Source organism: Gymnodraco acuticeps, unplaced genomic scaffold (genome assembly GCF_902827175.1).
Source record: "Gymnodraco acuticeps unplaced genomic scaffold, fGymAcu1.1, whole genome shotgun sequence".
In the NCBI taxonomy this organism is placed as follows: Eukaryota; Metazoa; Chordata; class Actinopteri; order Perciformes; family Bathydraconidae; genus Gymnodraco; species Gymnodraco acuticeps.
In genome coordinates, this window is record NW_022990309.1 from 150,203 (window position 1) to 168,517 (window position 18,315).

The 18,315-nt window shown below is 44.0% G+C and overlaps 1 long non-coding RNA gene across 1 annotated transcript; it reads left to right on the forward strand.

Moving 5' to 3' along the window:
• Positions 1 to 15,779: 15,779 nt before the first annotated feature.
• LOC117550363 lies at positions 15,780 to 17,884 on the forward strand. Its single transcript, XR_004569618.1, has 3 exons — positions 15,780 to 15,857; positions 16,629 to 16,682; positions 17,816 to 17,884. It is a non-coding gene; the product is annotated as an uncharacterized LOC117550363 (long non-coding RNA).
• Positions 17,885 to 18,315: the final 431 nt, after the last annotated feature.

Sequence of the window (18,315 nt, forward strand, 5' to 3'; positions counted from 1 at the left end):
AGCTGCCGGAATTCTGGGAGCACACCGCGGAGGCATGGTTCGCACACGTGGAGGCACATTTCGCCTGCCGACAGGTCCGTGACGGGGACCTAAAATACTACCATGTGGTAGCAGCGCTGGGGAGCTCCACGTCGTCCAGGTTGGTGGGATTCATCGCAGCCCCCCCACATCATGGCAAATATGAGGCGATTAAGGCCCTTCTCCTTAAGACATTTAGCTTATCTGCTAAGGAGAGGGCCCGCCAGATACTTGACATTCAAGGCCTAGGAGACAGCAAGCCATCCCAGCTAATGGAGAAAATGCTAAATCTGCTAGGGGGGGAAGATCCCCGTATTTTATTCACGGAGATTTTCCTGCGTCACTTGCCTCCCCGGGTACAGACGGCGCTGGCCAACACGCCTGTCACGGAGCCCCGTGCTTTGGCTGAGGAAGCGGATCGTTTTTTCCTGGCTACGCAACAGCCCGGGGCAGAGACGTTAGCCGCGACGCTCAGCGGCCCACCGGCAGTCAAGAAAGCGTGGCGGAGGCCGGACACGGCTGTGGCTAGCCGGCGTGGAGACGCCGGAGAGTGCGTTTACCACGCACGTTTCGGGACAAGGGCGAAGAGATGCATCGCTCCGTGCAGCTACAAACCCCCGGGAAATGGAGGGGCCGGCGCTCAGTAGTGGCTCTGAGCGTCGGCGGCACGTGCAGGCTCCTCTTCGTCAGCGACAGCGTTTCGGGGAGCCTGTTTCTGTGTGACACGGGCGCTCAACGGAGCGTAGTTCCAGCGTCGAGTGAAGACGTCGCCCGTGGGGGGCACGGACCGCGATTGACGACGGCTAACGGCAGTCCCATTCGCACGTACGGCGTTAGGCCTATGTGTTTGTGCATCGGAGGACAGCGTTTCAGCTGGGATTTTGTGACAGCGGACATTTCTTTTCCCCTCCTCGGAGCGGATTTTTTGTGTGCTCATGGACTCTTAGTGGACGTTAAGAATAGGCGTTTGGTTGATGCCTTAACGTTTTCTTCCCTCGTGTGCACACTTGGCAGCGCAGCGTACGACGGGCTGTCAGGCTCGCTGTCAGGTGCAGACACGTTTCTCAGACTGTTGGCCGAATTTCCAGACCTGTCGCTACCCACCTTCTCTGCGCTTACCACTAAGCATGGCGTGGAACACCACGTCACTACCGGAGGGCCTCCTGTCTACGCCAGGGCCCGGCGGTTGAACCCTTCTAAGCTGGCTGTAGCGAGGGCGGAGTTCGCAACCATGGAGCGCCTGGGCATTGTCCGCCGCTCCGACAGTCCTTGGGCTTCCCCCCTGCACGTCGTTCCCAAATCGAACGGCGGGTTCCGCCCGTGCGGGGATTACCGCCGACTCAACGACGCCACTACGCCTGACCGCTATCCGGTGCCGCACATTCAGGACTTTTCGGCGCATCTGGCCGGTACGGGGGTGTTTTCCAAGGTGGACCTGGTGCGTGGATACCACCAGGTGCCCATGCACCCCCTGGACATTCCCAAGACAGCAGTGATAACGCCTTTTGGACTTTTTGAGTTCCTGCGGATGCCTTTTGGACTCAAGAATGCCGCTCAGACGTTCCAGCGCCTGATGGATTCGGTGCTGCGGGACCTGCCGTTTGTGTTTGTTTACCTCGACGACATACTCGTCGCCAGCGCTTCAGTGCAGGAGCACCTGTCCCACCTCCGAGCCCTTTTCACACGGCTCAACGAACACGGATTAATCATCAATCCTGCAAAGTGCCAGTTCGGGGTGTCGGACATCGATTTCCTGGGGCACCGCGTCACCAAGGGCGGTGCGACACCTCTGCCAGCGAAGGTGGAGGCTGTTGCGGCGTTTCCTCGCCCGCTCACAGCCCGGTCGCTCCGTGAGTTTCTGGGGATGGTGACTTTCTACCACCGTTTCATCGCCCGGGCCGCACACATCATGCGGCCGCTGTATGAAGCGTTGAAAGGCAAGACCCCCGTCCAGGAGATCGACTGGACAGCAGAGGCGGACGGCGCTTTTGCTGAGGTCAAGACCGCGTTGGCTCAGGCGGCTTTGCTGGCACACCCATCATCTACGGCTCCCATCTCCATCACCACGGACGCGTCAGACTACGCGGTCGGCGCAGTGCACGAGCAGTGGGTGGAGGGCGCTTGGCAGCCGCTCGCCTTTTTCAGCCGCCAGCTGACGCCTAGAGAACGCAAATACAGCGCCTTTGACCGGGAGCTCCTCGGACTTTATTTGGCCGTGCGGCACTTCCGTTTCATGCTGGAAGGCCGTGAATTTACGGCGTTTGTCGACCACAAGCCGCTCACCTTTGCCATGTCAAAAGTGGCGGAGCCTTGGTCGGCACGTCAGCAGCGGCAGCTGTCCTACATATCGGAGTTCACTACAGACATTAAGCACGTGGCTGGCAAGTCGAACCTGGTTGCTGATTGCCTCTCCAGGGTCGTCATCGGTGCCGTCCAGTTGGGCCTGGACTATACTCGCATGGCGGCAGACCAGGTCACAGATCCCGGCGTCCAGGCCCTGAAGGTGGAGAGCGCGGGGCTGCGCTTGGAGGACGTGGTGTTCGGCGACGCGGGCATTACTCTCCTGTGTGACGTCTCTACGGGCCTGGCGCGGCCTGTCGTCCCTGCCAGCTGGAGGCGTCCTGTGTTCGAGGCTGTGCACGGCCTGTCACACCCCGGCGTTAAACCTTCGGTCCGTTTGGTAGCGGCGAAGTTCGTTTGGCAAGGACTGAAAAGGGACGTGAGGACTTGGGCCAGGGAGTGCGTGGCTTGTCAACGCGCTAAGGTGCACCGCCACACGAAGGCCCCGTTGGAGCGTTTCCTGGTGCCTGAGAGGAGGTTTGATCACGTCAACATTGACCTGGTTGGTCCGTTGCCTTCCTCTCAGGGGTTTTCCTACCTCCTCACCATGGTGGACAGGACGACCCGTTGGCCGGAGGCGGTTCCGCTCGTTTCGACATCAGCCGCAGACGTTGCCCGGGCCTTCATTGCAACGTGGGTGTGTCGTTTTGGCACCCCGTCAGACATTTCCTCAGACAGGGGCTCTCAGTTCACGTCCGAGCTCTGGAACGCTGTGGCAGGCGGTTAGGGGGTTAAGCTGCACAGGACTACCGCTTACCACCCTCAGGCTAACGGTCTCTGCGAGCGCTTTCATCGCTCCATGAAGGCGGCCCTCAAGGCCGGCCTTACGGACGGTAACTGGGTCGACAAGCTGCCCTGGGTGATGCTGGGCCTGAGGACCGCACCTAAGGAAGATCTGCAGTGTTCTACAGCGGAGATGGTCTACGGTCAGCCGCTGAGAGTTCCGGGGGATTTCCTCCCAAATGCATCGGCTCCCTGGTCGGCGTCGGCCCAGCGGGCTTTCCTGCGTGACGCCGCTGAGGCCTTTGTTCCGATCCCTACTACTCAGCACGGTACTCAGGTGTCCCAGGTTCCCGCAGAGCTCCGCTCGGCGGAGCACGTGTTCATCCGGCACGATGCGCACAGAGGCCCCCTGCAGCCCCCTTATGATGGGCCTTTCCGGGTCTTGGAGCACGGGGACAAGCACCTGGTGGTCGACCTGGGTGGCAAGGCCGAGCACTTCTCGGTGGACCGGGTGAAGGCTGCTCACCTGGACTTGGACCAGCCTGTGGTGCTGGCTCGACCTCCGCGACGGGGCCGCCCCCCGGCCTCGTCCCCTGTCACGGATTTAAGACCTGTTGTTCCGGTCCCTCCCCTTCTGGGGGCCGCACAGGCGGGAGTCACTTTTCCGACTCCCGTGCTCAGGAGTCGTGGGGGTCGGCGTGTCGTTCCTCCCCGCCATGCTGATTTTGTTTATGTGTGAATTCTGGGGGTCTTGTGTGGTGACACGTTATTGGACATAATTCACCTTGCTTATTGTGTTGCCACACGGACCCTTTAGTGGGGAACACCTGTAGCTTTAGCTGCCATTCCTGCTAGCTCATCAGGCAGAGCAGTGCATGTGTTAACCTCTCTGAAAGTAATGGATAATAAAGATTGGAACTCCATTCTTAATACACCGCCTCCGACTCTCTTTTCACGGCACATATATATATATATATATATATATATATATATATATATATATATATATATATATATATATACTGGGTTGATATACAATACAGCTTTATTTATATACTGCCGTGTTATAGTCACGAAATACAATTAATCTATTTATACGTTCACCAACATGATGTTGCCATTGTTTTAGTTTCTCACGGAAAGATAACGCTACAACAACAAAGCGGCGTCCATTTTGTATTTTGCGAGTGTGGAATTACTATAGATTACACCAAATACACAACTAATAGATACAAACAAAGAGAGTACATACCTTTCCTGAAGTTCCTAATCAGGGTTGCCTGCTGTTGTCTCTGTTCGCTGTGTTCTCTGTTCGCTGTGTTCGTTGCTGCTGTGCTGTGCTGGCTGTGCTGTGCTGGTTGTGCGGGTTGCTTCTGCTACGTCTGTGCGTAAAGCAGCCGCTGCTGGCATTATTCATACTACGCAGGATCCTATCTCTGGAACCCATAGGTCGATTTGGGTGATTGACACCTTTTTTGAAACTTTGGAGCCAATATAATCGAGGGGGGGTTAGTAAATCCCGCTTTACACTTACGTCAAGGAGAGAGAGGCTCGCGTAAACAGCACGTGAGAAAACCTAAACCTGGACTGCAAAACTTTATACCTACGATGCGGCCATGAATGTAATGATGGATTATCAGGAACAATTCTAAAGTGACTAAGAGACATTGGATTAACATTGAGCAGCATTTGTATTCCCTTGAACACGACTTTTGATCACAAAACAGCAACGGTAAGACATCATTATTGTTATGCTTTAGAACACTGTTGTTGTTTTCTTGCTCTGTTCTGGCTGCTCGCTCAGTGAGTTTGTGTCCTACAGTGATGATACTTATATAAAAATAATCTGTGGAGTATCAGCTTTCAGCTGATATGTAGTTTGTGCAGAACATATTAAGTTTTAAAGATCGTTTTTGCTAGTTAGCACCGGAAGTAGCATCAGCCTGTTTTCACTAAGGGCTAATGCTAACGCTTCTTGTGAGACTTGTGTTTTGTTTCGGTTAAAATGGCTCATATCATTAGGTTGCTGAGTTTTTTCCCGTTATTTAAGTATAAGACATTCATAGGTTTTTAAATATTAAGAAGCCCCCAGATGCTGTCTCCTGCAGTGACGTGTTTTTCCGCCCGGTATCGGGGGGGCCGGGTTTAAGAGGTTAAGGAGGTTAGCATAGTTATTTAAGTAGACCAGAAATGAAAATAAATTAGTATAATGAGTTATTGATATTCCACCGGTTTTCACACCATTTCAGGGACTTTATCACTGTATTAGAACAGACCACCCCAAAGCCAGTAGGGCTAAGAGACCAGTCCCAGGGGGAGTTTAGGCTCCAGGGTACAAGGATAGCATAGGGGCGCCCAGGGGAGGCCTAGATGTTGCACTAATTCCATGTCCTAAAATACCGATTGATTACAACGGCCTCTTCTAGAGAACATATTACTTTCATACCTTAAATGATATGAAAGGAGGGAGGGTACATTTCTCATGGGGGACAGCTACAAATGCTAGTAGAACAGGACAATCCACCCCTGTATACAGATGAATGAAAATGATGAGTTAGTTTGAATGATGTTAAATGATATGGATGTTCAGAGACCAGGTTGTTCAATGAATGTCCAGCCAATGTGATTCTTTAAATGATGAAATCATGTGAAGAAGTGAGCAAAATAAAATGCTAAAATGGAGTGAATTCATTTAAATGTATAATATACTATTCCAAGATGGTATATTTTTATTATTACATTACACTGGTCCAAGATAGTTTATTTCATTTTTATTATTTTTCACTGTTCTAATATGATGGATCCCATGTTTTATAAATCATTGCGATTCTGAAATGGGTCGTTTCTTTTCACTTTGTAAAAACAAGTGCCTTAACACTGAGCGTGGTATGGGAACGGTTTCTGTGAAAGGAGGGAGGAAGAAATGTTCTGATACCAAGCCATTGCTGCTATTTTGAAGAGCCATATTGAATGTTAACACTAGAAGTTATGCAAAAGGGAAAACTTTTATGTTTGAACACAGTCAAAGTATTTTTGTAAAATTGAGGCTATTCGAACCATTCCATTTTGATTGTATGTTTTTGATATGAGTTATGTACTATGCAGAGTTCAGATGAAGAACTCATTTATTTCAGTATTATACACACCTTTTAGGTGTGTAAGGAGGGACTGTTAGAAATTAAAATCAATGTTTTGATAGCATAATGTACCCTAAACATACCGTCAGTTTAAATGCTGTTTTATACTGAAAAACCAGAAGTTCTTGTGCGTCCAGTTGTTAAGCTTTTATTCTGAAAATCCTTCATGACGACATCCGGGACTACCGCCCATTAGTATCATTAAAGTGGCTATTGACGCCGTTAACATGTATTACATATAAAGTTATGAAAGAGATAAGGAGGAGAAAAGGCATGTGGAAGTAAGCAATGAATGTAAAATGTCGAAATCCTCTGTTTAACGCGATATCGGACACAGACGAACGAGGGGGGAAGTCTCCTACGTCACTACAGCTCACAGAGAGGAGGAGCGAACAGCGATGAAGCGGGAAGGACGAATGCTTGTACGGTCTCTTCTGCACGGCCGGCACCTGGAGAGGAAGCTGCAGACTTTCTCTCCAACGGACCATATCCTGTTTGTGACTTTACCGCGCCTTTTTTATTAATTAAAGTACCAATTTTGAACCTCCAGAGACTCCATTTAGTCTCCTTTTTAAGCTTCTCTTTCCTGGACGCTGAGAATAAGAACACAGTTAACACAAGACAGATTTATGTTGTCAGGAGTGCAAACCCTTTTGTTTTATTTTCCCTTTTGGATTGATCGTTTTCTCCTGTTTAAGTTAGTGTAGGTAAGAAGCCTGTATATTTATTTTCTCGGTTTGGTAAGATTTTGAGTTTTAAGGTTTGTTTATTTTTTGTTGGTTTTGCTACTCCTCTTTGTGTATCATTTTTGGTAAATACATTTACCAAACGTTTTCTCTGACTCGGTGTCCGTGTTCTTGGGAGTGGGAAGAGTGCAAATGTTGTGCTGCGCCTATGTTCCCCTAGACCTGGGCGTAACACTCACATACAGAACTAACTAACTCAGCTCATCCAGTCAGCAAACAACAACAAACATAATCCGTTTAACTCTTTCCACCATCAACCCGTTTAAATGTAGGGCATTCTTGTCCAGCTCATCTCATCCAAATACTTTAGGATTATTTATGACATTTCAGATCAGGTTTGCATTCTCAAATTTGGCACAGCAAACAAAGTCTCTTTTCACAAATGATGTTGACAAGGACAATCCTCACAACTTGACTGCGTTTATCTGCCTTTCATTCTCAAATGGAACCATACTCCAAACAACAGGGCATAGTGCGAGCTGCTGCACTGTCAGATTCTTTTCACACCCTGATTGAATTTCCATTTGAAGTCAGATCCAAGCCGCCTAATGTCCTTTAAATGTTTTTTCCTAAACACAGCAGCAGTAGTCCTTGCATCGGAGCGACTTCAAACAGTGGTCGGCAGAACCTTGTTGTTGCACGTATTCAGGAGAATAAATCCCCCTTCCCAGAGAGGACATTGTGATTGAGGCTTGTGGTTGATGTAGGAGAGAAATTGAGATGCCAGTGTTGATGTAGCAAGCCTGACTTCATCCTCTAGTTAACACAGAGAATGATGATCCTGTCTGACCAAAGATGTCTGGACTAGAGTAGAAGTTATGGTGTGAACAAATGATGGGAAGGCAAATGAAATAGGAAGACAAGACAAACAGAGACTAAAAAGAGAGATGTGGCATGTTTGATGCCAAAGGGAATGAATGAATTTGCATAAAATGATGGGTGACAAAAGACACGTAAATAATAATGCATTGCTGTGAGAGAATGTGAAAAATATTTTACTGGCAGTTTGTGAGAAAACAAGTGAAAATCCTCCTTCATATGAAGAACAGCTGTAAGAAACATGAGAACAAAGTCAGAAAGCCAGACAGTTGGAATAAACAGCACTAGGACAGAGTGGAAATGCAGTCTAGGATGAGATGGAGTTGGTAACTGTGGTAAAGATGGCTTCTAAGAGGAAACTGGAGTCAGCGTAGATACATAGAGGGAATGGGCAACTTGTTTCTAAATATCCCACTTGAGGAGAGCCAGGGTTCAGGACATGCAGGCGCTGTTATGAGTCATGAAATAGGCATTGCTGCAGTGCATTCCCATGGCCCATTGCTCTTTTGATGAAGTGATTCTAAATTGAAACTTTATTTCTGAGCAAATCATGAACTTGTTCTGAAAATATGGGTGCTTATACAAGGTCCGACAGCGGAGGCACAACTGGTCATCTTCTGCTCATGGTGTCTCGGGGTGGTAACTTAAACTGTTCAGGGGCAGGTTTACTGTCCACCACTAGATGTAAGTGTTGCACCAACGGTTTCTCTAATTTCCCTCTCATGGTGCCCTCTGCCCCAGGAATTGGAGGTGAAGTGAGTTTTTGAATTCACTGGGATTGGCCTCTCTAGCTGTGTATTCCTGGTACAATGTGTCTGTGTGATGCAGCATTTAGTAGTGGGGATTGTGATTAAAATAAATCCTCTAGAGCAGTCATTCTCAAATGGGGGTACGCGGACCCCTGGGGGTATGTTGGGGTACTGCAGGGGGTACGTGAGATTAAAAAAATTAAATTAAAAAAAGGTTAATTTAAAAAATACCATGCATGATTACAAAAATAATCTCAGTACAATAATTTACATAGAAAACACAATTGTATATAAAATATTCCTAGAACCACCAAGGGGGTCCTCATATAAACATGTCAAATGTGTATGTATTTTATAGGTTTTCACAATATATCATTGTTCATTGGTTTGTTAAACATATGACTTAAATTGAAAAACTCCTTGGAAAAATCTGTTTTATAAAAACGTTATGTTATTTTTTTTCATGCATGAAGATGAAAATATCCTTAGTTTGTTGTGCATGCACGAAGGAGTTAATAAATCACACACTGAGGGAACATCACTACATTGTAATCATTTATATAGGCTTTTTCGATCAAAAATGTTGGGGTTGGTCAGGGGGTACTTGGCTGAGAAAATGTTTCAAAGGGGGTACATTACTGAAAAGAGTTTGAGAAGCACTGCTCTAGAGAACAAATAAGAAAGTGGAGTGGGAGAGAAACAAGGTGGGGAACAACTAAATGATCACAAGGAAAAGAGAAGAGGTGCATGAGAGGCAAAACATAATGAGAAAGGGTTGAAAACATTTCATCTGCGCTCAAATCATCCTGTTACTTCTCCTTCATTAATGTCTCTTGCCCAAAGCTGCTGGCACTCTTTCCTAACAGCGACGTACTAAGTTTCTGACAAATGTTAAATGTGAAGTCAACTGCATTTGTCTACACCATGTGTAAATTACCCATTTAGGCAATCAGTGTATCTTCATAAGTACGAACATGGATTACTTCACCCACAACCTCACCTTCAGGGAAACAAGTTATCTCATTTAAAAATGATGTACACTGGCCCTCATAGAAAATATTGCTCGATGATGAGAGACAGCATGAAAATCAAAACAAGATATTGTTATTGTTTGAAGGCGTGTGTAAAAGCTTGTCAGAAAGAGCTAGAAGGCACAGTTACAGTCTCTGATTAGAAGGTGGCTTCTGGACATCAGCTTTATGGGTTTGTGAAAAATGTTGCTGTCTTCTTTGACACTTTTACAGGGAAACAAACTGACTTTCCCATTTTCAACCGCTATATTATATCCTTTTGAATAATCACCATTGATTCAATTCAATTCAATTCAAAACCTTTATTTATCCAGGTAAAATCCCATTGAGATCAAGGGAGACCTGCAGCAGTAGGTTCCACAAGAAGACATAAAAACATAAACAACAGAACAACAAAACGACATTCTACAGCAAAATGTACAGGGATTACAATTTACATATTTAACCACATGTACAGGTACCAACAACATCTGATTTTGTAGCATCCAACCGAGCTTTAAAAACATGTAGTGGTACTAGCTTGGTAATTTTCCATTATTTATGCAGACTGTTCCATGTTAGTGGAGCTGCACATCTAAAAGCTTTCTTCCCTAAGACAGTCCTAGCACTTGGCACATTTAATAAAACCACAGCATGCGATCTCAGGCAATAAGTACTTTCAATTCGCAGAGAGATCAAGGAGGAGATATAAGATGGTAGTTTATCCAACATGGCTTTGTAAATGAAAAAGTACCAGTGACTGAGCCTCCGTACAGTAAGTGATGGCAAAACCGCCTTGGTATACAGGGTACAGTGATGCGTAAGTGCTTTACAATTTGTCAAAAATCTCAGTGCACTGTGATACGCAGCATCTAACTTGCTCAGGTAATGGGCAGGTGCATTCATATATAACAAATCACCATAGTCCAGCACAGGTAAAAAGGTCACAGAGCCTTTTCCTGGCCTCAAGCGAGAAACAGGACTTATTTCTGTAAAATAAACCTAGCCTAACCCTCAGCTTTTTAAGCAGGTTATTGACATGAAGTTTAAAAGTGAGACAATCATCAAGCCAGATACCCAGGTATTTGTAACAGGTAATCACTTCAAGTAGTATTCCTTGCGTAGTTACAATATCCAAAGCAGTCTCCGGTGTATTTTTAGCTTTAGCTTTAGAAAAGAGCATTACCTTGGTTCTATCCACATTTAAAAGAAGCTTAAGCTCAGAGAGCTGAGCCTGAATAATGTTAAAAACAGCCTGTAATTTAACAACAGCCTCGTTAATCGAGGGACCTGCACAGTACATAACGGTATCGTCCGCATAAAAATGTAAGGTTGCTCCTTCGACATTTTCACCTAAACTATTAATATAGATAGAGAATAATAGCGGACCTAAAACTGAACCTTGTGGTACACCATTAGTGATGTTTAACCACTCAGAAGACAGCCCATCAAAGTGAACACATTGGGACCTTTCAGAGAGGTAGTTCACAAACCACCCACTGCATGGCTGGATATGCCAATACTGACCAGCCTCTGCTTCAAAATGCGATGATCGACGGTATCAAAAGCTTTGGAAAGGTCATTCAAATAGAGCTGCACAACTCTGCTTATTATCTAAAATACTCGTAATATCATTTACCACTTTCATTGTGGCAGTGATGGTGCTATGTTGCTTTCTGAAGCCTGACTGATGTTTAGACAGGATGTCATTTGTACATAACAACTCCTTTACTTGTTCACTGACTAGGCGTTCAAGAACCTTAGCCAGAACTGACAATTTAGAGATGGGTCTATAATTGTTTAATAAGGTGGCCTCCCCTCCTTTTAGTAGTGGCAGAACATAAGCTGACTTCCATACTTTTGGGATTTTGTTCGTGCTGAGAGAGAGGTTAAAAAGAGTAGTAAGAGGTGGAGCAATAAAATCTGCAGCTATCTTTAAAAAGAAAGGTTCTACGTTGTCCGGACCAGCCGGCTTTTTAGGATCTAGCTTGGTTAAGACTTCACGAACAACATCAACAGTAAAAGGAGTAAAACTGAAAGGGTTTTCCAGACCACATTGTTCTGAGTCACCGACTGTGGTGTTCACAGAAGCATAATTAGAAACAGAATGAAACAGAGAGCCACAGGACACAAAATGCTCATTAAAACAATTTAACATGGTAGCCCTGTCCGATATAGTGCCAGATGCTGAGGTAAGGCACGGAGGTAGCTCATTACGGATATCACCGGTGGATATCGATTTTATGGCTTTCCAGAATGTTCTAGGGTTGTTCAGGTTCTTTGTGGTAACTGCCAGATAATACTTAGATTTAGCACTTTTGACATGTGAAGTGAAGCTATTTCTTATCTGCCTAAAACGCAGCCATTCTACCTCTGAGCCTGATTTCCTAGCCTTTGCCCATGCCTTGTTTCTCTAATGTAGGAGACTAAATAATTCAGCAGAAAACCAAGGATTGTCTCGTCCCTTCACTCTAAATGTACGCAGGGGTGCATGTCTATCTATAATTTCCATAAAACCAAGATAAAAATAAGACCATGCAGTCTCAACATCAGCACACAAATCGATTTGTCCCCAATCAAACCCAAACAGATCATGTACAAAACCCTGCTCCACAAAATGTTTTATGTCTCTCTTGATGATAATACGAGGTTTAACCTTTTGGACCTTAGTGTCCCTAATTGTGGCTACAACACAGTGGTCACTCAGATCATTCGCAAATACTCCCACAGATGAATATTTATAGGGAACATTAGTTAGAATGAGATCAATTAGGGAGGATTTATTTGGGGACTTAATATTAGGGCGAGTAGGACTGTCAACAATCTGAATAACATTTAAAGAGATACAAAGGTTTTAAAAATCCTCTGACACTGCAGTTAACCAGTCCCAGTTAAAATCTCCAAGTAGCACTATTTCCTTGTCTAGTTGCGATAAAAGATTTGTTAGCTAAGACAAGGAGTCTTTGACAGCTGAGGGGGGTCTGTAACAGCCCACGACCATGACCTGTTGACCCTTTGCCCCTTCTATATTTAAGGCTAAAAATTCAAATTGCTTACTGATCGATTTGGAAACTAATGTGGATACACTGAACTTATTCTTAACATAAATGGCAACGCCACCACCTTTATTAGGTCGGTCGGTACGATACACATTATAACCATTTAAGGCAATGTCAGAGGCCAAAATAGATTTGTTTAGCCATGTTTCTGATAAAACAATGACGTCAGCGTCAGTCGAGGTTGCCCAAATACGGACAAAATCTAGTTTACCTAACAGACTGCGCACATTCAAGTGGATGAAACCCAACCCAGACCTAGCTTTAAAATCAGAAAGAGTAGCGATCTGACTACTACTACTGGGCGGACCAGGGTTAGGTTGTACATTTCCTGACAGTAATAACAACAACAAAAACAGGCATATTTTCCTCTTAAGCGACACACATACATTGTCATCTACTTTAGAATCACCGGAAAAGTCTGCGAGAGTGTGATTAGAGCTTAAGAAGCAGTCCTGAAGAACCATCATTGCAGGAAAACAAAAAAGACAAACATATTTTGTCGAGCAGATTGACTGTGACAAGGCAACCGGTAATTGTTTGTGTAACACATCCGAACCTTTGCAGGGGATGCCCACTGCGGGTGGCAGAACAGACCTGAATCCAGTAGACTCTTCAGAATGACTAGAGATCTTCTCATAGTCCAAAACAGTTAACAGGCATAGCAGAATCCCGATATGGGCCATTTTCCCAGACCAGCACACAGTATCCGCGATGTTCCTGGAGCAAAATCAGCACAGAAGCAAAGGACAGACGAAAGCAGCAGTGTGGTATCCCCGGGGTGAAAGCAGGCCTCTGCAACAGCAGAACCAGGACAGGTGGAAAGCAGGCCCCAGCCGTGGTAAAATCCTCCTCCGCACAGCAGCACACGCCCGGTGGAAGCAGGCCAAGCCCGAAGCGTGGATCCACTCCGTCTCTCCGTGACGACTCCGGGGTAAAAACCTCTCCAGTGCAGCCGTACTCTACAGGTGGGAGCAGGCCTCCGTAGATCGCAGATCGCAGGCAGCAAACAGGTGGAGCCACTCCGTCTCTTCGCGACGAGCAGGCCTCCGTAGAACGCAGATCGTCGGCAGCAACAGGTAGAGCCGCTCCGTCTCTCCGCGACGACTCCGGGGTAAAAACCTCTCCAGTGCAGCCGTACTCTACAGGTGGGAGCAGGCCTCCGTAGATCGCAGATCGCAGGCAGCAAACAGGTGGAGCCGCTCCGTCTCTTCGCGACGAGCAGGCCTCCGTAGATCGCAGATCGCAGGCAGCAACAGGTGGAGCCACTCTGTCTCTTCGCGACGTCTCCGGAGAAAAAATACCTCAGTACAGCCGTACTCGACAGGTGGGAGTTGGCCTCCGCAGACCGCAGACAACTAAAACTACTACTTGTATAAGCAGGGATGGCTAAATGTTTGTGAGCAGGAGAGCTAGATGCTAACAGATGCCATATGCTAACAGGTAGTGGGAGCCTGTAAAAATGTCTAATTTTGATTGTTTTTATTTTGTAACTTTTCACTGCCAAATAGCTATTCACCTCGGTCGTATAAGCTCAAGAGAGACCAATCACACTATAGAGAGCCAGTGAGTTAGATGGTCTTCCCCCTGTTTCATTGCAATCATGCAACAATTAATCATCTGATTAAAGCTTCAGAAAGTTATTTACTTGACTCAGTTATGGGAGATACATTCCACAAGCAAGCTGAGTTCTGTTTTAATGAGATCTGAAATCTGCAAATTTGTGAACGTGGTGCATATATATATATATATATATATATATATATATATATATATATGCGTGCATATATGCATATATGTGTGTGTCTGTATATATTTATAAACTGTATATTATTTTCCATCATTCAATGGACAATGGAGTATTTGTACTTTTTTAATATATACCATCAAACATAAGTTCATATATAAAGTGGGTAACTATATAACACGAAGTGAGATAACTGTTTATGAATATCTGTTCAACTTTATGTAAACTTGTGTAACTCATGAAAGATAAATGAGTGTTTCAATAAAACTATTACATATACAAATGTATAGTGCAGTTTTTATTTTCGTTGCAATATATATGTTTTAATGTATAAATGTAAATGTATACAGTATAGCCATGCATATATTGCAATATATTAAAAAATATAAGGACTACTTTCCCATATATGGAAATGTATGATCCAGTATATTGCATTATATTTACCAATATATTTTCATTTCATAAGGGAAAGGTCCACTCAGCTGTATATATATATATATATAAATATTTATATATATCTGTTGAAGAGTTGGGAAGGTCACTTAAAAAATGTAATCCGTTACAATTGTTAATTACCTGTGTAAAAAAGTAATCAGTAATGAAATCTAATTACCTACCTACAATCTAATTATTAAAGTAATGTTTCCTGATTACTTTCCGTTACTTTTGGATTACCTCAAAATCAAATATGATTATCAATAAAATTGCTTTCACTTATTGTATTCTAATAACAGAAAAGAGAAGACAGCACAACAATGTAACATTGGAAAATAAAAACAAATATATTCAGTATACTGTATATTGATTTTTATAAGATAAAATGGACCTTTATTAATCCCCGTGGGGAAATTCAGTGGTTTAAACAGCTACAGGGTAAGAATGAAAAACAGGACAGCAAAGATTCACACAGATTAATACAATTAAAGATAACATCAAAGATAAAAAAAATAATAATAAAAAAACTATGAAATAAGAGATTAATTAAAATGAACATTTATACATGTTGGGTCATATATATATATTAGATATGTTTATATGAATGACTGGAAACAGTGTGTATTTTATGTCCAGTAATTGTGTCACAATGTTGACCCCTTGTTGTACAGCCTGATGGCTACAGGCACAAAGGACTGTCCGAGGCGCTTGGTGCTGTGCCGAGGAGGGATGAGTCTGTGCACTGAAAAAACTGATTATGACCCCTTTTAGATGTTACATGTTTTAATCTAGCCTTTTTTAATAGATTTGAATGTGTTGTTGCATCCTTCTTATCTTTTTTAATTAATCTTAACATATATTGTCACTGTTTTAAACAAGCTCATTTCATTCATTTAAAAGTAATTAGAAAAAAATATGTACAATTTAATTACCACATATACTGTCCTGTCTGCGCATGTGCATACACAAGCAGCCCGCTACTTTTCCCTCCATGTTCCATTCGGAAGGACCATCACCTGACTGCCTGCGTAGCTCCTCTGTCGTGAGGTGAACGTTCTCCACGGCTCTCCGTTTTAAGTAAGTAGCTCATTCATAGCCTTGGGTGTTGTGAAGCTGAAAATTGAGCGGCCCAACCAAGCAAGGAGGCAGAGGCAGAACGTCCAAAATACAACCCGGTGTGGGCATTTATTAAAGTCAGGAACACATGACACACAGCCTCAATCCTGCTGGTTCTCCCTGACCACAGCCTGCAGCCACAAGGATCTCATACACACTATCTCCCAAACAGCAAAACCCCAGAGCCTAAATGCCCAACCCAATCAACCCAACAGGACACAGGTGAGGGGGGAGGAGACACCACAGAGCACCAAATGCACACAATCAATGGCCACAGACATGGGGAATGGGGAACACATTTCAAAATAAAATACAATAAACACTACATCAATAAATAATATAAACTGTATAAACATGTGCACATATGCAAGGCCCGAAGCCATCAGTGACAAAGTTACCTTAGTCACAGGTGTATTATATTATACTTAAACAGGTAGATTAATAGCTAACATTAACGCTATTGACTGTGTGTTTTGATAGATTAACATTAGCAAACGTAGGCCTACAGCAGCTAGCTAACTGTTAGCCTACTGTTAACCTAGCTTAGTTGTGTAGTAATGTTTAAGTAACCTAATTGAAGTGTAACATGTATCATTAACATTATAAGATAACTTGATACTGCTCTCAAATTAAATACGTGATAAATTCAATCTTTGTCTTGTTAGACTTTATTATTAGTTTGTAGCTAATACAAGTTGAATACTGCCTGTTACTATGCTTTTTTTTTTGTAGCTTCACCTGGCTTGTATACTGGCCATTCCTAGCCTACTGTGTTCCTGACCGGCTGTAAGTATGTTTTTTTGTGTAACTTGTTCTTATCACTGTGGTAATATTAGGACACAACTAAGCATGTGAAATCACATTGGTTTTGGTAACGTTACTCTCTGGAGGCAAGGGGTTAATGTTACCGCGGCTAACGTTCATATAACGTTTCACACGAGTACTTTTCCCCCCGAACCTTATTTCCACCCCCCAGATAGTCCCTGCTAGCGAGTTATTACTTTCCTGAGGAGGGAACTGGTTCGTGGGTGTGTCGGCCCCACTACACCACAAACAACTTCACGGCGTATACTGCCACCGGAAGTCCCCAGAGTTGGGGACTGGCTTCTACTGAAGCCTTCCGAGTAAATCGCCAGAAGCGCCGACACCTCCTCATCACTCCACCGCTCCCATGTATTATTTTGTGTTGCCATAAGTTAGTCAAAAATAGTTAGTGTTGCCGACACACCCACTAACCTTTTCTCCCCAGGAAAGTACCACCTCTCTAGCAGGACGGTCTGTTTATCGGTACTTGAGACATTTAACATTATATTGCAGTCTTAGTTTCGCCAACACCGTTTATAATATGCAATAAGACAAAATGCGTCGATGTATTTTCAATCTTTCCAATCCAGAGGAGAGATCTCTCTCTCCCCGTCTGTGTGCGAGGGGGTGGGGCAGTTTATACACACGCGGCTGCTACATGCATGCAACACACATACATGGTGGAGAGAGAACTAAGCGCTCCTAGGTATGGTTAATTGTTACCCGTTTTGAGGTGGACAATGCTCTTTGCCAAAAGTGAGAAATCATTTATTGCTTTTGGCTATAGAATAGAATATAATCATTTAATGTCATTATACATGTACAATGAAAGAAAGAAAAGCTTCTCCCTTTTTAAAAGGTGCCATCAAGTGCAATAACAGTTTAGCATGTAAGGGCGGTAACAAAAGCAATTTGTCTAAACATTTAGCAAAAGTGCACCACATCCAGTAATATTTAGGCTCTATTTAAAATAAAATAAAAACGTTACATTGTTTGTCACAAAGGAGTTTGTAGGATTTTTAGTCATTGGCCTAACACAAGTCAGTAATCATTGGCAATCAATTACCTTTTTTCATTTACCATTATTATTTTTAATTTCTTTATTTTTATTGCAGGTTTTGCTATCTGATGTTGGTGTGATGGGGAACAGAACCTTACTCACAATACTCCATATTGATGAGGTAAGTTATATATTTCACATGGTGAATGGTGAAATGCCTATTTGCTGTACACATCGAGCTGCTACAGAGCAACATGATCATACATTTTAAATGGTGTTTCTGTCCATCTGATAAGTCCAATATTCACATATTTTAGCTCTGTTTATGCTCTCCACCAATTCCTTAGTAAAGTATTTGGCTCTTTAGCTGCTCAATGTTCCGCTTTCTTCACCAGCTATTCTCTAACTGTCAGTTTGATTGTCTGAAGAAAACAGCTGCTGCTGGAATTGGGGTTTTCACTTTATACCTCAACATTTTACCCATTTTCAATTAAAGTATTAGCAAGGTTTAAACAACCATACAGCTTACATCTCTAGTTCTGATTCCTTGCAATTACCTTAGATTCATATAAATACTTTGGTTAGAATACACTGTGCACCAATACACGTCTTATC